The 22788-nt window shown below is 35.5% G+C and overlaps 1 long non-coding RNA gene across 1 annotated transcript in view; it reads right to left on the minus strand.

Annotated features, from left to right (window-relative positions):
* Positions 1-22788, minus strand: part of LOC106973158 (uncharacterized) — a 196546-nt gene that overhangs the window by 131346 nt on the left and 42412 nt on the right. Inside the window, exon 5 of the long non-coding RNA XR_008300091.1 lies at positions 9645-9688. This is a non-coding gene — a long non-coding RNA (uncharacterized LOC106973158). The remainder of the gene's footprint in view (positions 1-9644; positions 9689-22788) is intronic.

A 22788-nucleotide genomic window follows, 5' to 3' on the forward strand; every position in this document is an offset into this window, starting at 1 on the left:
TCAAAATTTCAGAATGCCAGAGATAGTGAGAAGATCCTAAAAGTTTCTAGAGAGAGAATGCCTGTCAATACAAAAGAATAAAAATGAGAATGGCACCAAACCTCACAATAACAATACTAAATGCTGAAATACAGTGGAGTGATGATGCTTCAAGATCTAAGGGAAAATATTTTTTTCTACTTAAAATTCTTTTCCAAGCCAAAATATCAATCAAGTGTGAAGATAAAATAGTTTTGACACAAAAGGGTTTTTTAAATGAACATCTTATGCACTCTTTTGAAGGATATGCTTCAGCAAACAAGAGAGTCAGTCAACAAAGAGAAATTCATGCATTCCAGGCTCCAACAAAGTGGCTCGAACAAAGGAGACAAAGAAAAGTCCAGTAGGATCATATGTATCACTCTGTCTTCCAGAACATACAACCTCTGGTGGGCAGTACCAGTCTACACAGGTTGGTCATATAACGTCCTTTAACTCTCAAAAATATCCAGATTTGACGATAAATTACGTGGTTATTTTAATTATAAGTCATTGTATTATCAAACAGCTTAGCTAAATTATTCTGTGGTAACAAATGACCCTGAAATCTGAGTTGTTGACAAGAAGATGAATAGGTTTCTTTCCCACTCATGTTCACCACGGGTGTCTCTTCTTTTTGCCTTCATTACAAAGGTCAAGGCTGAAATAAAAGATCCTTGTTAAGAGATGCCAATTTTGAAGCAGAAGGAAAAAATGATGGCAGAACCACAATATGGCTCCTAAAGCCCCTGCTTAGAAGTGGCACATATCACTTTCACTCATATCTTATTGGCCAAAGCAAGTTACATAGCCAAATCTGATCACTGAGTTTAGAATTAAAAAACACCCATAGTGTGGGTTCCAGTAAGGAGAGAATCCATTGGGGTTGGTGGAAGTAAATTATTTTTGAAAATAATTTACTTTACCACAGGTATTTAGAATTACTTAGTTTTAAAACTCTGTATATGTTTCACTTTAATCAAAATAAAAATTTATTTTAAAGTAGTAATTCATGAAAAACCTTGATTCTTGTCCAGGGAGCAGTCACTTGGATAGCTGTGCATTAAATCCTGGCATTATTCGTCAATACAGAACTAATGTTGTTTCATGGAAGTTATAAGTAATATCAGAGCTCTCCAAGTGAGCAGTGTAGATCACTAGGTAAGACTCTACTCACTAGTGACTTACCACATGACAGGCATAAGTTTCAACACAGCCACGCAGTGACAAATTGACCTAAATCTGTGTACTCATTCATTCCTTCATTTAGCACACATGTACTGAATACTGGAAATCCAAACTCAATTAAGATTATATAACTGCCTCCAAGGAGCCCTAAATCTTGTTGAAGATGTGACAATTCTGATAATACATGTGGATGTATACCATCATATTTTTTTACAAAGTTCTTTATGAGCACTGTTGGGTTAACCTCGTTCACTGGTCTGTATCTCACTGTCTCCTTCCTGCTGTGGCCTAGTTGAGGTACTTAGAAATATCTGTAATTTTTAAACTATATGGCATTTCTCCTAAGTAGTTAAGTGACCAAATATTCTACAATGACACACTTTTTTTTTCTTAAGTTTCATGTTAATTAATCATTTCATGCTATCTATCCGGAACATCTTTCTCTGATAGTCACTGCCAATAGCATAAAGGAACACAGAAGCACCATTGTAGGAATTGCCATTTCCCAAAGAAAATCTCATTCCAATTAGATCCATTTACATAAGACCTGATTAAGAGAGCCTAAATTTCATAATTGTAATACCCCAAATTACCAGCTAATGTGTAAACTTTCAGTGGTAAGCAAAAAACAAAACAAAACAAAAACAGTAACAACAAAGTAGAATGAAAGTGTAGAGCATCTTAAATAAAGGTAAACCAAGTAAGAACCAGACTAGGTGAAATGTCAGGCTGCCACTGATGGTGTTCCCTAAAGACCTCTCCTCACTGATCCACATGCTGAATCATGAGTAATGACTGAGTTCCTTCTCCGGGTTGCACATTCCTAAATCTGCAATACATGTCTTCCACCCCTCCCTTGACTTCTACTCACTTCATGAGATCAGCCAAGCCTATTTCTAAAGTCAAGGCAGATCTCAGACACCACCTCCATTATCTGAGGGAAAAAGTATTTCCTTCCATTTTACCCAAGCTGACATCACCTAGGAGTAGAGAAAGATGAGAAAATGTAGGCAAAAACCTTCTGAGAGCTGTGCTTTATCACCCACTGGGAATAGTGCTTGTTATGCAACATCTCATTTTATCTTCTCATGAGACCAGTGGGAACTTCAAATCTCCATCTTACAAACAAAAAAATTATGTCCCAGAAATCTTAACACTTTGCCCAAGATCACATTACTAGTAACTGGTGGAGCTAGGATTGAACCCATCTGGACTTCAGAGCCCATGACCTTAATTGTATATTATACTGCTTCTATGGCTGCAAATATGGAAGAGAATGTAGTAATAGAAACTCCACAGTAGCAAATATCTTTTTTTTGAGAGAGAGAGAGAGAGAGAGAGAGAGAGAGAGAGAGAGAGAGAGAGAACCCAAGCAGGAGAGGGGCAGAGAAAGAGGGAGAGAGAATCTTAAGCAGGCTTCACACCCAGTGCAAAGCCAAAGAGGGGCTCTATCTCATGACAGTGAGATCATGACCTGACCCGAAATCAAGAGTCACTTGCTTCGGGGCGCCTAGGTGGCGCAGTCGGTTAAGCGTCCGACTTCAGCCAGGTCACGATCTCGCGGTCCGTGAGTTCGAGCCCCGCGTCAGGCTCTGGGCTGATGGCTCGGAGCCTGGAGCCTGTTTCTGATTCTGTGTCTCCCTCTCTCTCTGCCCCTCTCCCGTTCATGCTCTGTCTCTCTCTGTCCCAAAAAATGAATAAAAAACGTTGAAAAAAAATTAAAAAAAAAAAAAAGAGTCAGTTGCTTCACCGACTGAGTTACCCAGTGACTCTCAAAGTAGCAAATATCTCGACTATGCACCAATTCAAGTCAATCTGCAGATAGATCAAGGGAACTAGTTAGAAACTCATGTGGAACATGAGTTTTATGTGGAACATCCACCTTTCCTTTCAAACATCCCCAGCTGGAACAACAAATACCAAATGACTGAACATAGTAAGAGGCTAACAATATTAGCTGGGTGAATTTACTCAACAATCTCAACAAGAACCTACACAAAATACCTTAAAAGCTAAATATGTTCATGCTACTTCCTAGAGCTAGTACAGCAGTTTGATTTATTGACAACAATTTGTTCCTTGTTGGGGAAAAAAATCTTACCAGACAGGAGATTTCATATGCATACTCACTGCAAGTTAATAACATCAGGAATTTCAAGAACAGTGAAAGAGAATAGTGTTTTTTAGTTGATAAATAAAATGTTTAGTTTTAAAATATATCATGTCTGTTCTAGTTGTAATTTGAGCAACATTAAAAATTAAAACAAAAATTGTTTTAATTTATTAGCAGCCGTATTTTGTAGAATCAAGTTTTTACTTATAATCTATTATCAGTAAGGAAAAAGACTTGTAACAACACACATATAACACTTACAATTTATTTTTCAGCAGAGATATTCAAGATATTTGTATTTCAAATGTTATATATACTCCAAATATCTAAACCCACTTGTATTTATTCTTTAAAAGGAAAAAAGGTCAATTTCTAATTTCACAGAACATTAGTGTGTACTTTGAAAGTATTGATTTTGCCTCTGACAGAGTTATTTCATTCCATTAGAAAATTATGGCTTAGAGGTTATTAGAAACATAGCAGAATATTACATGTGCATGATGGCAATTTGTTACTGAGTTTTCTCAATTTTATTCCCTGTAGATTTCTACTTCCCTTCATGCAGATTGCCAGACATGCCATACTAAAAAAAAAGGAATGATAAGAAATTTTAATTTGTTAATTGGATTAGAAGAATTTTCAGAATTATTATTCAGACCATTGGTATATTTTAAGTTATATTATTTACATATTCTAGGAATAAAAATAAATATAACTGAGAATTTTCACTTATATTCACTAAAATATTCACAGAATTATTCAAACTAGATTATACAAAGCAAAATTCTTCAACATTTACTTTGATTAGCAAGTATTGGTATATCTATAAGTTGTTTTTATTTCCCAAGTTCAACTGATAGGAATTATTTTATTTTTAAAGGATATATTATCCTATCCTGAACATACTGCGTGGCATTTTTTTAGAATAAGCAAAGTGGAATAATGAAAACAAAATCTTGGGAAATTCAGCTATTCTATTCTAGTCTGTTTAATCTGAAAAAAGGAAAGGCAGAGAGAAGGTAAGGACATCATACAGGATACATCACATGCACAAACACTTTTTAAACCGTATAACTGTATGAAAACTAAAGATATTATTATTCAGAAATAATGACACATTTTTAGCATCAAAAAAGACAAAATATACTGTGAGAACTATAAAACACTGATTAAAGAAACTGAAGATGACACAAACAGAAAGGTATTCCATGCTCATGGATTGAAAGAACAAATATTGTTAAAATGTCCATTCTACCCAAAGCAATCTACAGATTTAATGCAATCTCTATCAAAACATCAACAGCATCTCTCACAGAAGTAGAACAAAAAATCCTAGAATTTGTATGGAACCACAAAAGACCCTTCCAGATATCAAGAGATACTACAAATCTGTAGTAATTGAAAAAAAAAAAATAGTGTGGTACTGGCACAAAAAGAGATACATAGATCAATGAAACAGAATAGAGATCCCAGAAATAAACTCATGATTTATATGGTCAATTAATCTTTGAAAAAGGAGGCAAGAATATCCAATGGGAAAAAGACAGTCTTTTCAACAAACGGTGTTGGGAAAACTGAACAGCTACATACAAAAAGAAAAAGAAAGAAAGAAAGAAAGAAAGAAAGAAAGAAAGAAAGAAAGAAAGAAAGAAAGAGAGGGAGGGAGGAAGAAACAACCACATTCTCACATCATACACAAAAATAAACTCAAAATGGATTAAAGACCTAAATGTGAGACCTGAAACTATAAAAATCCTAAAAGAGAGCACAGACAGTAATTTGTCAGATATCAGTTGTAGCAACATTTTTCTAGATATGTGTCCTCAGGCTAGTGGAACAAAAGCTAAAATAAACTATTAGGACTACCTCAAAATAAAAACCTCTGCGAAGCACAGGAAACAATCAACAGAAGCAAAAGACAACCTACTCAATGGGAGAAAATACTTGCAAATGACATATCTGATAAAGGGTTAGTCTCCAAAATATATAAAGAACTTATACAACTCAACAGTAAAAAAAAAAAAAACACAGATAATCTAATTTTTAAAAACCCAGGCATTTCTCCAAAGAAGACATACAGATGGCCAACAGACATATGGAAAGATTCTCAACATCACTCATCATCAGGGAAATAAAAATCAAAACCACAATGAAGTATCACCTCACACCTGTCAGAATGGCTAAAATAAAAACCACAAGAAACAACAAGCTGTTGGCAAGGATGTGGAGAAAAAGGAATCCTCATGCACCATTGGTGGGAATGTAAACTGGTGCAGTCACCGTGGAAAACAGTATGGAGTTTCCTTAAAAAATTAAAAATAGAATTACCACACAATTTCACTAGTGGATATTTACCCAAAGAATACAAAAACACTAATTCAAAAAGATATATGCACCACTATGTTTATTGCAGCAATATTTACAATAGCCAAATTATGGAAGGAGCCCAAGTGTCCATCAATAGATGAATGTATAAAAAAGACCTGATATTAGGCACCTGTTGATGCTCAGTTGAACATCAAACTCTTGATTTTGGCTCAGGTCATGATCCCAGGGTTGTGGGATTGAGCCCCATGTCAGGCTCTGCGCTGATCTTGGAGCCTATTTGAGATTCTCTCCCTCTCTCTCTCTCTCTCTCTCTCTCTCTCTCTCTCTGCCCCTCTCCCCTGCTCTCTCTCTAATAAAAAAATTTTTAATAAAAAAAAGATGTGATATATATATCTACACACACACAATGGAATATTACCCATCCATAAAAAAGAATGAAATCTTGTGATTAGCAACAATATGAATGGATATAGAGGGTAAAATGCTAAGTGAAATAAGTCAATCAGAGAAAGACAAATACCATATCATTTCAGTCATATGGGGAATTTAAGAAACAAAACAAACAAATTAAAAGAGAGACAAACTAAAATACTGACTCAAATATAGAGAACAAACTGATGGTTACCAGAGGGGAGGTGGGAGAAGAGATGGGTGAAATAGGTGATGGGGATTAAAGAGTACACTTATGATGAACACTGAAAAATCTATAGAATTGTTGAATCACTACATCGTATACCTGAAACTAATAAAATACTGTATGTTAACTATCCTGGAATTAAAATTAAAATTTTTAAAAAATATAAAACACAATTCCTTAAAATTTTGTAACTGAACAGACCCTAAATATTTTAGTCCTTCTAAAAAAGGTAAGCTGGGGTGTATAACTAGTTGACATCAGAAATGAAGCTAAATTTCTATTTCACTCACTTTTTACTTGGCATAGTCATTTTTACATTTCTATATTATTTCTATACTGGCTCTTTCTAAATACACATATTCACTGAACATGTCAGTCACCTCACTGTTTTGAGGATTTTTATAAAAGAGCAACAAGAAAACATTGAAAGGTTTTTAATGGAAAAATGGCATGACTCAATTTATGTTTCTAAAAGGTCTTTCCACTACATGGAGAATGGATTAGAAGTATGCAAAGCAGACACCAAGAGACATGTAGTGTTGAAATGACAGCTAGGATTAGTGTAGGGCTCTATAAATGGAGAGAAGCAGACATATTTAAGATATATTTGAAAGTACAGTACATAAGACTCAGTGATAAATCTGATGGGTGATATGTAAGAAGGAATGACTCTTGGTGTTAGCTTTTTGTTTTAAGTTTATTTATTTTGAGAGAGAGAGAGAGAGAGAGAGATTGAGATCATTAGCAGGAGAGGGGTAGAGGGTGAGGGAGAGAGAATTCCAAGCAGGCTCCACGCTGTCAGGGCAGAGCCAGATCTGGGGCTCGATGTCAGGAACCATGAGGATCATGACCTGAGGCAAAGTCAAGAGTCAGACACTTAACCCACTGAGCCACCCAGGTGCCCCATGCTTTTTATCAATTAGGAATATTTTTGTTTTGAGTTATGTTCTCCCTCTTGGATCTCTATTGTATTAATTCAGAGCATACCTTACTTGTCAGTTTTCCCCACACTTCACCAGACTGTCAGTACAGTTGATTTATCTTCATCAGTGCTACTGTGCCCCCTTCCTGGTAGATTATCACCCAACCCCCCAAAGGAATTGACAACATGGGTTTGAACTGCACTGGTCCACTTATATGTGTATTTTTTTTTTTTGATAAATACAGTACAGTACTATAAATGTATTTTCTCTTATGATTTTAATGACATTTTCTTTTCTCTAGTACTTTAAGAATACAGTATAGATTACATGTAATACACAAAATATGTGTTAATCTACTGCTTATGTTATCAGTAAGGCTTCCAGTCAACAGTAGGCTATTAGTAGTTACTTACGGTGAAAGTTAAAAGTTATACTTGGGTTTTCATCTGCGTGGGGATTGGTTCCCCATGGTCCAAAGGTCAAAATCAAACCATCATTGAGCTGTACACCTTAAACTTATACAGTAATGTATCTCAATTATTTCTTAATATACAGTGGTGTATATCAATTATTTCTTAATAAAACTGGGGTAAAAATAACTCTCTCAATTCAACAGTAAAAAGGCAAATACTCAAGTTTTAAAGTGGGGAAAAAAGATTGAAAATACCTTCATTCTCCAAAGAAGGTATATGGATAGCCAGTAAGTACATGGAAAGATACTCAGCATCATTAGTTACGAGGGAAATGCAAATCAAAACCACAATGAGGTATCAGTTCACACCATTAAGATGACTATTATCAAGAAGACATGCAGTTACAAGTGTTGGTGAGGATGTGGAAAAATTGAAACTCTCACACATTGCCAGTGAGGATATAAAGTAATACTGCCACTATGGGAAACAGTTGGCAGTAACTCAAAATATTATACATAGAGTTACTATATAACCCAGAAATTTCTACATATGAAACTTATAAAAACTGATGTATAAAAAATATATGAATAGTGGAAACAACCCAAATGTCCATCAACTTATGAAAGGATAAACAAAATGTGCTCTATCCATACATTGGAATACTATTTGGCAATAAAAAAGAATAAAGTACTGACACACACAGTAAGAATGAGCCTCAAAAACATTGTGTTAATGAAGAAAGTCAGGCAAAAGGCCACATATTATATGATTCCATTTATATAAAATGTCCAGAATAGGCAAACCTACAGAGATAAAAGTACATTAGTGGTTTTCAGGAGCTGAGGGAAAATGTGAGGTGGGGGAGGGGAGTGATTATTAATGGGTTATAGGATTTATTCTTGGCATGATGAAATGTTCTAAAATTAGATTTTGTGATATTACACAATTTTTTAAGTACAATAAAAAACATTAAACTGTGTGTGCATTTTAAATGAGTGAACTCTAAGTGATATAAATTATATATCAATAAGATTTCTTAAAAGCATATTCACAGCAAAACTGTAACAAAAGAAAACTGAAAATAATCTAAATATCATCAACAATAGAACAAATAAAGAAACTTGAATATGCATGCCCTACAATATCCACAGAAGTAGAAATGAGTGAGCTTTGTAAGAGCATAGAGAAAAACCACAAAAACATATCACTGAATAGTAGGAGGAAGTTACAGAAGTACCAAGAATAATTCCATGTATGGAATTCAAATAGGTAAAACTAATCAAAGTAACACTTCTTTGACTCGATTATTCACTTAAAGGGAAAAAAAAAATCCATGTCATGGTTAACAATTTGTCTATATTATAAAAAACTTTAATTTTATTTATTTATATGTTTGTTTGTTTTTAAGTAGGCTTCATGTCCAGCATGGAGCCCAACACAGGACTTAAACTCATGACTCTGAGATCAAGAGCTGAGCTGAGATCAAGATTTGGATGCTTAAGTGACTGAGCCACCAAGACACCCCAAGAAACTTTAATTTTTAAAGTTAAAGATCATTCTGCTGTGTAAAAAGCCTTCCTCTCTAAAAATAAGCCCTAGCAACATCTTTATCTTCACTCTGTACTTTATTTTACCAAATTCTTATTCAATGAAAGTTAAAAGAAAATAACAATCTCTTGACACCAGAAACGTCAACATAGGTGGTAAAAACTAAACATTACAAAAACATCCACTAAACATGGCAAACACAAGAGTCAGCCCGTATTCTATCCTACTGAGAGTGATAGCATGTTAACAGTACAAATGAGGGCAGGAGCTTCTATTCCAACTGGGCATGAAAGACTTCGTAGAGCTTCAGAGTATTTCAAGAACTTCTGCTTCAAATAGAAACAGGTTGTGAAATAGAGAACGTTTAAAAGCAAACTGTCTTTCTTTTGAGGCCATTTTCTCCTTTCACAATTCTCTGCTTACATATTTACAGTCTGATTAAATGAGAAATAAAACTACAGTGCTCCCACACTTACCGATTTTCCATGTGGTTTGCAAGATGATTTGGGTGGTATCATTTCTGAAAGAGAAGCGAGGGACAAGATCAATGGGTTTCTCGGTTCGACTAACAGGAGATTCTGATTCAGTGAGGCTTAAACATGTGAATATTTTGAAAGGCACCACCAGAAATTTTAAGGAAACCACTGAATTATAGACTTCTTAAAGTCTATAAGTGGCAGGCCTGTGACAGTGCAAGTTTCACATTATAAAATATGATAACTGTGTAAAGCAACTAGCTAGTTAGCAACATCAGAATGGTACAGGGCTGGCCAAGTCATCAAATCACAGATCTTGGAACATAAGCAGAGTCTGCTCTATGATAAGCAGAATAGCTGTCTTATCTAGTCAGAAAAACTGAAATCACACTCCAGTAGGAAGGCCCAACATTTGTTGAACACAAAATCAGTAACCAGAATGCATTCCTTAAGTAATGTACATTCCTCAAGGTACTTACTCCCAGGGAAAATGAGAAATTACATGATAAGGAGTTCTCATTCTCCAGGTATGTGCTAATATTTTTCTTCTAGATAGGTGTAAATAATCTCTACATTGTGATTGGGTCTCAGTTTTTACCCAAAGATTTTTATGCCTTTTTGCAAAAATGGACATTAGGAAACAAGAGAAAATTGTTAAGATCCAGATTTCTCTATTTCTCTAACGTGGCAATGAAGCAGTAGCACAGTATGTAAAACAAAAAAACAAAACAACAACAACAAAAAAAAACCAAACAGCTGGAACTAAGGCAGAAACAGCTAGAACTAACTGAATATTTTATCCATTTGTGGTTATTTAGATAATAGTCATCTCCTACAGACTTCACAGAAATTTTATAAGAAGTAATCTGATTTTTGTTAATGTTTTTCTCATAAGGTCCTCAAATTCCTTTCAAGGGTAGATTCTCTCCTGGGTTTTCCATGGATGCCACTTCCTACAGACATATGTTCATGAAGGGCCAGAGGAATTACCCAAATAGGATGGAAAGAGGGCCAAACACAGTAGTCCAGGCATGTGACAGAGCTGAACCTTTTTTGGTATCTACCAGTTCCCACACCCAGTGCCACCAGACCCCTCTCCAACAGAGCAGGCCTACTGGTCTGATCATACTTCCTCTAGGCTACACATCACAAAGAGGAGGTTTTCTCTCATCCCCTTATTTCTACCTGGGACTGATTCATTGGTTTAACTTCTCAACTTTCTTTGGAAAGGAAGTTACATAAATAAAAACTTTCTTCTTGTTAGGGCATGTTGACTAAAATAAAGTTATCTTTGACTCCCAATATACTTTGAGAGGACAAATGCTAACAATTAAACACTACATAGCAATATGCCTTTTGCATTTTATTCTTTCAAGAAGAGGAAGAATATGAGAATAAGAAAACATACAACTTGTTTAAAAAATGGCCAAAGACTTTAACAGATACCTCACCAAAGAAGATATATAAATGGCAAATAAGCTTACAAAGAAATGCTCCACATCATATATCATCAGGGGAAAAAAAATTAAAGCAACAACGAGATACTACTATACACCTATTAGAATGGCCAATATCTGGAACACTGACAACACCAAATGCTGGCAGGGATGTAGAGCAATAGGAACCCTCATTCATTGCTGGCGGGAATGCAAAAGGGTACAGCCACTTTGAAAGAAAGTTTGGCAATTTCTTACAAAATTAAACACACTTTTACCACAAGATCCAACAATTGTGCTTCTCGGTATTTGTCCAAAGGAGTTGAAAACTTCTGTCCACATAAAAACCTACACATGGATATTTATTGAAGTTTTATTTATAATTGCCAAAAGTTGGAAGCAACCAAGATTTTTTTTAGCAGGTAAATGGAAACTATGGTACATACAGACAATGTAATATTATTCAGTGCTAGAAAGAAAAGAGCTATCCAACCATGCAAAGACATGGAGAAACCTTAAGTTCATATTTCTAAGGGTGATTTCATTCCGTGTGTGTGTGTGTGTGTGTGTGTGTGTGTGTGTGTGTGTGTGTGTTACTTTATTGTGGAAGAGAAATATGGAAGTATACCAATGGCATTCTGGTTTAGTGCAACAGTGATAACCTTACATCCACAATTTCACCTCCCATTTTTTTTCCTTCTTTCTTCCTCTCTTATCTCTTCCCCTATTCTTCTCTACAGTGTAGTCTTCTTTCCTAAATCTATGATGCTTTTTGGGTCATTCAGCAGTTTTCATAATTCTCCTTGAAGATTTTGGTCCTTGGAGCACATATATTCTTTCAGTTCCAGTTAATAAATATACCTTCATAACCTTCTTGGCTTAATAATATGAGAAACAATAGAATATGAGAATAATCTAACTGGAAATTAAGCATCATTAAAGAATGGAAGGACAAATAAACCATGAAAAGTATTTATATGTCCAGTTTAAAATCCTTGCTCAAATGATCAACTGCTGAAATAGGATAAAGTAATTAACTTTATAAATTCAGCTAGCAAGACATATTTCTCCAAAAAGAATGAAAAGAGGGGCACCTGGGTGGCTCAGTCATTTGAGTGTCTAGCTCTTGATTTCAGCTCAGGTCATGATCTCAGGTCGTGGGATCTAGCCCACGTGATGGGATTCTGCTTGAGATTCTCTCTCTCCCTCCACGCCCCCACCCCAAACAAAACAAACAAACAAAAAACAAAAGAATAAAAAGAAAATGGAAAATTGGCCTTTACATTTTAAAAACACATTTTTCTTTCAAAATCGAATAAGGGAAAACTCTTATATTTTTGATGAGCTAATTTTGTTAAAACAAATATAATTAGGCCATGCTTTGAAAAATTTTAAGTGATAACCTTCTATGGATACAGAAATGAACCCCACTCCCAACAAGAATTAATTTTTGCCCTCTTAAAAAGTCTTTTTCCTTTTGTCTTTAAAATCTCTTTAATCAGCAACTGAGTGAGAAGAAGTAAAACGTAATAATAGAGTAGATGATGAACCTGAAGAGTGGGGGAGCACCCAGAAAACCAATAAATATTCATTGGAAGGCACTGCAGACCAGCTTAAGAACAGAAGCTGAAACTGGCAGTTTCTAAAGCTAAAAACAGGTGAGAGGATGAAGTATCTAGTAAACTTTGAAGAGACCCAAGTAGTCTATGAACTTCCAGAAGTGATCAGCTGGGGCTCTCTTCCAAGACAGAGACCACACAGGGAGGAGATCAAGTTAAGCAGGATAGTGACAACTGAGACAAAGGAGGAGAAAAAGCTTATGGGAAGAAACCAGGAAACCTCAGGAAGGAAGTCACCATATTACTTAATACTACCTAAAAACAACAGAAAAAGAAACTAGAAGCTAGAAATACTTCCTGAGTCATCTCCTTCTAAAAGTTGAGAAAAACTGGCTTCTCCTAAAATTTGGAAAGATGAGGATTGAGGTCAAATCTTATACCTTATGAAAAGGAAAAAAGAGAATAAAGGAGCAGAAAAACAGTACCAATAATGAAAGCATGCCAAAAGGATGTGCCCATATATCAGACCAAAACTACTTCAAAATGAGCAAATAGACATTAAGAAATGGTATAAGACATGAAAAAACAATATCAGAATCATAAAAAAAACCCTCAGAAATAAAGTGACAGGGCTCATACAAGAAATAAAAATAAGTTTTAAAAAACCATTTCAGTAATGAGGAATAAACAGAAGGAGCAAAAACCATTTCAGTAATGAGGAACACAGGAGGAGCAAAAAAGCAAATAAACATAATACATAATGCCTGAACAGAATTGTAAGGTGAAAAGAAATATGTTAAAAATTAGAAAGGAATGGAAGACATAAATAAAAAAGGAACAGACAAAGTTAAAAAGGATTTAAGAGACAGTGACAAATACTAAACATAAACAAAGAGACCCAATACTGATAACAGGAGCCTCTGAAAAAAAGAATACCTAAGCAAGGTTTGAGAACATTTGCCAAAAATTGAAAACTCAATAAAACTTCCCTTAAACTCTCTGAAACTACATATCGAGATTCATAATTATCAATACCGAGACATATGCTAGCAAAATGGTTGGACTTTGAAGAAAAAGAGAAATGCCCTTCGAGCACTTTTTAAAAACTGAGCAAGGGACTTATAAAGAAAAGGAAACTAGATATTCATCAAATTAATTATCTGTTGGCACTGTTTTATGCTACAAAGAAAATGCTGTTAACATATATAGTTAAGACATTCTAGGGGCGCCTGAGTGGTGCAGTCGGTTGAGCGTCCGACTTCAGCCAGGTCACGATCTCGCGGTCCGTGAGTTCGAGCCCCGCGTCAGGCTCTGGGCTGATGGCTCAGAGCCTGGAGCCTGTTTCTGATTCTGTGTCTCCCTCTCTCTCTGCCCCTCCCCCGTTCATGCTCTGTCTCTCTCTGTCCCCCAAAAAATAAATACACATTGAAAAAAAAAAAGACATTCTAAGAAAGAAAATGTAAGCCAAGGATTTTACCCAGCCCAAACTGACTTTCAAATATAAAGAACAATTGATATCAATGTGCAAAAAGTTAGCGACTGTGTTCCCATGAGCCCTCCTCAGGATCCACTAGAGAACAAGCTTCAAACAACCTGTATAGCCAGAGAGAGATTACCATAAGACACTAAATAAATTTTATTTAAGCATTAAATAGTTTCATGTAGAACTACAACTAAATGACGATTAAAAGGAGAGAGTATACTACCTGATGACTCTAAGCTCAGACGACACAGATAGTAGAATCATTTTAAAAGGAGGGAAGGGAGAGAGAGAGAAAGAAGAGCATATGCAGAGCACATTTTTAACTGTTTGGAGTAATCATTGTTGGTAATAGCATTAGCACTGCTATTATGAATGTGTTGTGGTACAATGTGGAATAAAGCAAGGGGATAATTACAGGATGTTCAGCTTGGAAGAAAGGAGATGAAGGCATAGTAGAAAAGAAGCTAAGTTAAAAACCCAGTAATACTGAGGTATCCATAGTGCTCAGCTTGTGGTCTTGAAAGATCATTTCCACTAAAATAAACCAGGGCTTTTTAGAGCATGCCCTCAATAGGGTGGTATCACCTCCCTCACCACCAAGGAAGAGAAATTTGATTTGTTGGGGGATGAAAAAACTCTTTTAATACAGTGGTTTGTGGTCTTCCAAAGCTCAACTCTACCTAAAAAAAATCTCATCTCTTAATATTTTATTTCTTTAATTAAGAATACATTAATTTAACTTTAATTTTCTCTTGGGGGTGGTGATGATTTTTTAAAAGGTTGAGAGATAGATACCATCTCAGAAAAAGAGTTGATTCCGGGACTAGGGAGGAAATACATAAAATAAATCTGGAGTATTTTGTCATGCCAGAGAGGAGGAAGCTATGAAAGATTATTAGGGTTATGTCAGGAGGACTCAAGAACCAACTTAAAGAGGCTCCCATCTGCCAAAGATGGACAATTTGAGCTTCACTAAAGATAATAATAGCAATGGACTGAAATCAGCCAAATATATTTGAATCCATCAATTCATAATGATACTAAAAAGTAGTCATTAGTCACCTTCAGAGATTAATATGGAACTAATTCATTATTTCATATCCTACGTTTTTATTAGGCACTATACCATTATTTTGTGAACTCAGTGAATTACGAGATACAGATTACTCCCATTACAAAAATAGAGACAACCAGACATAAAGTTTCCCCCCCACCCCACCACCCCATGGTCTTTCCAAATACCAATTAGAGTTTTACCAAAGGGACTAGGCCTGAGTCAGGTCAGGCTTCTGGATCCATCTTGCAAATACTATGCCAAGAAATAAAATTGATTTTTAAAAAATGATGAGTTTTTGTCAAAAGGATACAGAACAGCTGTAAGTTCTGACTAGCCAAAACTGCATCAAGTTGAGCATCAAAATAAATGATAGCAATGGGTTTTAATTGTTGAATAAGATAATAATCCACGTGTAGTGCCTGATAGAAAGGAAGGAAGGGGAAAAAGGGAAGAAGGAAGGAAGGAGGAGAGAGAAAAAGGAAGAGCAATTTATAATAATACAGTTATTTAGAATAAATATGAAAAGAATGATGGAATTAAAAACTGCAGCCATGGCAGTAATAATTAAATCATGCAAACATCAACAACAGATGCTAAAACTAATAGGAGAGTTTGATGAGAAACATGACATTTACATAATCTCAACACATCTCCCCACAAAGTACTTACTAATTAAAAAGGGATTAAAAATAGGTACTTCACTGTAAAGAAAACTAAACCTTTACAATAAAGAAACCTTAACCAAGTGATTCAATTTAGCATTACCAACAATGGGGAAAATTGATATTGTATGGCTCCTGATGTGATACACTGAGCAAAACAAAGCACCTGTATAATATTTCTGCTGAAAGTACATAAATGGAATTGCATAATGAGGAAACAGCAGACTCCAAAATTGAGGGACATCCAACAAAAACAATAATAACAACAAAAACTGACCTGTATTCTCCTAAAATGTCAAGATCGTAAAAGACAAGAAAATGTTTAGAGACTATTCTAGACTGAATAAAAATGAAGAGACAACTAAAAAGCAACATATGATCCTGAATTGAGTCCTGAATCCATTGTTAGAAAGGGCACCCATTGGGCCAATTAGCAAAATTTAAATAAGGTCTCTGGATTAGATGATAAAGTTGTGTCAATGTTAATTTTCTTATAAAGATGGTTATATTGTGATTACCTAGGTTGTATTGTGATTTTTTGTTTAGAAACTGCATACTAAAATATATAAGGAAAATGGCACATCTTGCCTGTAACTCACTTTTAGTTGATTCAGGAAAAAGGAATAGTGCATGTATTGCACACACTTGAAGAGACAGAGACAATGACAAAGCAAATGTGGTAAAATGTTAACATTTGGTAAAACCAGGTAAGGATATAGGATGGTTCTTTGGCTATTCTCATAACTTCTTTGAAAACTACATACTACTTCAAAATAAAAGGTTAAGAAAAAGCCTCTCTGTTAAACAACTCTTGGGTCAAAGAGGAAATGAAAACCAAAATTGCAGATTATCTTTTTAAGAAAATAATAATAAAAACACTGTATTATAGCCAATGAAGAAAACCTATGGTCTCAAATATTTATATTGCTAATTAAAAAAATCTAAGTATTACATTCAAGAAATTAGAAAAGGCAAGCAAAATAAATCCATGAGAAAGCAATATAACAAACATAAAACCAGTGGTTAATAAATCAGAAAAAAAAGAAAATGAGTAGAATAAATAAAAATCAGATTAACAAAATAAAAACAATAAAATAACCCATGAACAAATTTATTCAAAGAAACATGCAAGTTACAAAACAGCATATAGTATATATTCCATACTTCCCATGTCCTGCCTCACACTCTCTTGACCCAGCTTTGACTGCAGTCATTGCTGTGGTAAGTAATGCACACAGGTGCACCCTATTCCTCAGTTCACCATGGGGTGTTCTGGAGCTATGGCCAAGATAAAACAATCCATCTGAGAGCTGACAGAATTCCCAATTTACTGGCATAAGATCCAAAGCAATCTCTTAAAGTGAAGGAGATACACAAGCAGGCATATGTCCACAGACAAAGAGAACAATGGAATAGTTTATTAAAGGCTCTGCTAAGCTGCCAGTTCCAGAAAGACACGGTGTGAGGTTGGGGGACTCTCCTTCCAGATGTAGTTATGTGTATTGATCTATATAGGTTATGCTGTCCACACCTGGAATCTGAGAAACAGGGTGCCAGTAGGACTGGCCTCTCTCACCATTATTCCTGTGACCAATTTGCAGAATTTGTGTTTTCTGTCCCCTCAACTTTATTCTCGTCTGGACACTTGCTTCCAGAAATGCAGTATGGGTTCCACCGAAGTTGAAGCTTTGACTACCATGAGGACTTTGTGAAAACAGGTAAAGAAAGGAATCACCATATTGGTGGAGATAACTGACTCTAAATACCCGAGGGGTAAGGTTTGCTGTTACACAATGAGAGCAAGAGGAGTATGTATGAAACCCAGCAAAATCACTGGGATAATATGTTTCCATATTCAGTGTTCTGATAAATTTCAGCTGAAGAAAGAGAGCTAAAGATATTGAACACTCAACATATATGTCAGGCATTTGTTTTACATGTACTTTCCCACAAAATCTTTTTTTTTTTAAGTTTATTTATTTATTTATTTATTTACTTACTTACTTATTTATTTTGAGAGAGAGAGAAAGCACGAGTCAGGGAAGGACCGAGAGAGGGGAAGAAAGAGAATCTTGAGCAGGCTCCATGCTGTCAGTGCAGCCTGATGTGGCGCTCGAACTCACCAACGAAGAGATCATGACCTGAGCCCAAGTCAGAAGCTTAATCGACTGAGCCACCCAGGCACCGTTCCCACAAAATCTTTATAACAATCCTAAGGTATAGAAATTATTTCCTTCACTTACCACAGAGAATGACAGGGCAGAGTAAACCCAGATTGGTCTGACATCAGAATCTGTGTCCTTTAATCATCTCACTCCATCTTAGGGCACTGAGAGGAAACTTGAGACATGGCCCCAACCTCACAAGAACACTGTTGGGAAAAATCTCCATCTGTGACATCCATAGATGTCATCCACACTTGAAAAATCCTATGCAAAATAGTAAAATCAATGCATTTGGACTCTGGAATACTCCAGCCTCTTTCTCCTTAACTGATTTAGAAACTCGCCTTTTACAGGCTTACACTGCTGTTAGATCACCCCTTTATTGACCAGATAGCTAGCCCAGGCCTATTCCTAATTCTGTAAAGGTATCTCCTGCTCCATTCCCACGTTTCGTTGAAATTACCATAACTTTGTTGTCATAGGTCCAACTGAGTGTCATAAAAACAATTTTAAAGGTTGACTCATACTAACATATGACCAATATACGTAGCTCTGGAAACAAGTTTAAAAACAATGCTATTATATCATCACTAAAAGTGAAGGCTAGCTATAATTTCCTTCAAAAGACCTAATATAGTACTATAGTACAGTAGAGAGATATATGAAGATATTCTAAAGCCATTCTATGTGGTAAATAAATTAATTAAGCATAGTACATTTATTTAGAAAATGATTACAACTGTCCATGGACAAAGTTAGTGAATTTAGAATTACTACATCTTAGAACAAATATGGTCAACATAATTCAGTGTGTTCCTTACCCTAGAGAAGCCAAAGATACCAGAAGAGAGCAATGGCCTTACAAGAGCACAATCTCTCTAGATAATAAAAATTTTATGTAAGAAGAATGAGCAAAACAGGTATTTATGGGCAGGAACACATCACAGTTCCAAACTAATATGTTCACTCAGTTTCTCACTTTAAGCCCCAGAAGGCACCATCAACAAGTCTTCTTATCCCACAGAAGAAATTTAATATTTATCTTTCTATTAGGCTTATACCAACTACCTAAATAATACAATACACTAGAGAAGCCATGAATAATAGCATGGATTTTAAAAGCTGTATAAGGTAAATAATCCCTTTTCTGCTTGGAAAACAAAGCTAAAACCTCTGGCAACAAGCATATTACTGAGTACTTTCTGGACACAATGCTCGTTAAACTAGTATTTACTGAGTACCTACTATGTACTATACCAGACATTATGCTTAGACCCTGAGGCTACAGTTGATGGTAAAAGCCTCTCAGCCCCTGGTGATCCCTACACCTCCAGTTATTCATCCTGTGTAATCCCCTCCCCTTGAGTATGATATAGACCTAGTGACTCCCTTCTAATGAACAGAAGTGACAAAAGTGATTGGATGTCACTTCTGAGATTAGGCCGTAAGGATACTGTGGCTTCTGTCTTGGATTCTCTCTCTCTCTCTCTCTCTCTCTCTCTCTCTCTCTCTCTCATCAGTCACCTTAGGGAAAGCCACCAGCCATGTAAGGAGGCAGCCAGGCCCATATAAATTAGCCTGGAAGTAGATCACCTAGGTCTGCCAACTACCACAGGAGTGAGCTTGAGAGATCCTTCAGCCCAACCTCAGGAGAGATCCTGAGCCAGAGACACCCAGCTACACCACACATAAATTTCGAACCCACAGAAACTGTAAGGTAATAAATGTGTGCTGTTTTAAGCTGCTACATATGGGGTTAATTCGTTAAGCAACAACTGAGAACTATTACACAATGGTTTATAACACAAACAAGGTCCTCACCTAAGTAGAGCTTACAACTGAGTGGGTAGAGATGGATAATAAACACAGACATAGATAATATAATTTCACATAATTTTAAATGCTATGGAGAAAGTCAAACAAAGTAACGGGATACAGGGTGACTGCATAAGTGAATGGAAAAGGAAGACCTCTCTGCAGAGACCAGAGCGAAGTGGGCCTTTGCATTCGAGGCGAAGTATAAGTGCTATTATAATAAGTTAAATGAAAAGGTAGATATGAGAATCCAGCTAGCTCCTTTTAAACCAAACATTAAATAAATTTGCAAAACTATAAAGCAATGTCATTCTTTTTAATAATTTTTGTTTTTAAAAATACAGTTTTAATTAAAATGTCGGGTAACATGCATTATTGTCTTTAAATGAATTAATAAATATGTTTAAATTTTGTTTAAATTTCTAATATAATAAATATAAACAGCTATAACTCACATAAACAAAGTCTTTTGAGGATCCTCAACAATGTTTAGGAGTGTAAATAGGTGCTGAGACCAAAATGCAGAAGAACTGCTGGTGTGGAGTACTGTAGCAAATGCTATGGAGTATGGATCTCATTCTATGTTGAATGGCATAAAAATTCCATTGAAGGATTTTTAAGCAGGAAGATATGATCTGATTTAAGTTCTTAGAGATTATCTGGAGTTCTGTAAGGAGAATGGACTACATGGGAGAGAAAGATGGAAACCTGGCAGTACTTGGCAAATAATTACCCACACATGTTTTCAGGCAGACCTGAAGAGGATAGTTCTGAAACTGGGGGGTTGGATTTTTTACATCAGAAAAAAAAAATCCCATGTGAAAATAACCGGTATCTCTATTATGCAACTGAAGATGTGCTACTATCATATTAATTTAAAAATAAAGGAATAAACAAATCCTGATGATTTTCAATGCAACATGGAATTTCCTTTCATTTTTTCCTCAGGCCCTGGGGATTTATTTCAAGCCCTTATGTTGTACTCTGTGGACTTTACCTAGGCACACCATATAATTTCTAAGCAAAATAGCAAATTACACTTTGGTGACATTTTCTGCAAGATGAAACAATCAGAAAACAGGGCTACCTGCTGGCTACATTCGGCTTTGCTTTTGCCATTATGAAATTCATGCTTCTATAAATTGGCAGTAATAGAATTTCACCTACCTTATAAATAGCACTTTTCAAGTTGGATAAAATGTTATCTCCAACAGCAGTATGCCACAGAAATAGAAAACAAACAAATCAAACAAAAAGCCCTCTAATTTTTGCATTGTTGGATGAAATGTGGTGGGCTTTTTTTTCCTGCCAACTATCAACCCACAGAAACAACAGGATCTAGTCTGAAGTTCTATAAAGATTTCAGTTAAGATGAATGACTATGGATGTTTTAGATATCTTTACTGAACTTTTCTGCCAACTTCAATGAATACTCACTCAACACTGTCAATGACTAGTAAACCCTAGCTTGATTTTTCTCCCATAAGTAATATTACAGAAAATATAGCTAAAATACTAGGAAAAACAGAAATTATATGTCTTCCCAAATTGTAGGAATTTCTGATCTTGTTCATATCTTCCTTTGTGAATTAAAACACCAAGGTAAGTGCCTACCTAGTGTAACCTAAATATAGTAACACATCTTACTCATTAACATTAGTAATCTCCCTTTTTACCTTTAGAATTGTAAAAAATAAAAACAAACAAAAAAAAACCTCCAATAATTTTATTTTCTCTGAGTAGAAAAGAAAAATCTGCATGGCAAAAGAATAAAATGTAACACCATAAAGAGAAAGGAAAACCTGCTAAGGATTTGGTGTAGTATGCCTGATTTGGGCAACAGGGTACTATTTTAGCTTACATTGCTCAGCCTAGCTTTCAAGACAGGGAAAAGTAAGCAGAAGAAAGATCAGATTTTTAAAATTCTCTTTGGGCCAGCCTCAGGTAAGCAATTTTAATACAGCTATTGACCAGTGGAAGAAAAGAAATTATTTTCCTGGACATGTGATTACAAAATCAAATGTGGAATAAATGCAAACAAACCTGATATTAAAAGGCATAGCTTCTATGAAATGAAAGTGTGATTATTTTTTAAGCACTCTTTCCAACTTAATGAAATTTACCAGAGTGAATTTTAAATAGTATGTCTGAAATAGCACTTTATTTGCAGAAATTCATTTCATGCAAATTTTCAAAACTGTATTTAAAGTAAAGTACATCAGGCTTATTAAATTATGTGCATGATAGCTAGAACAAGGAAACCCTGGAAGTCAGTTTAATTTCCTTCTACTTCTCCCCTTCTCATATCCTTTTCTTTCACTCTTATTGACAGGCTCTCAAGACCCCACTGTTCCTGCTCTGTGGGGTGGTAATTGCCATATGAAGCAGGAAGCTTTAAACAGAAGAGGAATTAGGTATGCCAGGGCCAAGCTTACCTGTGGAAGCTGACATCATCATGTGATTTTAAAAGTTCCAAAAGACCTCCTTGCCCTCCCTCCCAAATTTTGCCCACTGGCTTCTACTTCAGAGCCAGAAATTGCCATAATTTCTACTCATTGACCCAAGGAAGTGAAGACTCTTACCTAAATACCAATATTATATATGAGAAAGAGTGTAGCAAGGTTTAAGTGGAAGGATAAAGAATGAACGTATAAGAGTTGTGAACCTGGCACATCAGTGGGAGACTCTGAAATCCAAGGTAATTAAAGTGGAAATTTCATCTACAATACACTTGGTAAGGGTGAAATGAGGTAGATATAGGGTCAGTAAACTGGAATCTTAGTAGATAAGTAACATGGTGAGTAATGATTGTTCAATTTCCAGAGAAAAATGAATCTTCTCACTGGAGCAGAAGTCCAAAGTCTTGAGAAAAGCTGATTCAGGAGATACAGGGAAAAGTAGGCACCAAAGAAGCAAATCAGAGATAGGTCAGATGAGTTTTTCCCTGGGGACATCTTAAAGGCATCA

The sequence above is a fragment of the Acinonyx jubatus genome, chromosome A1 (genome assembly GCF_027475565.1).
Source record: "Acinonyx jubatus isolate Ajub_Pintada_27869175 chromosome A1, VMU_Ajub_asm_v1.0, whole genome shotgun sequence".
Taxonomy (NCBI): domain Eukaryota; kingdom Metazoa; phylum Chordata; class Mammalia; order Carnivora; family Felidae; genus Acinonyx; species Acinonyx jubatus.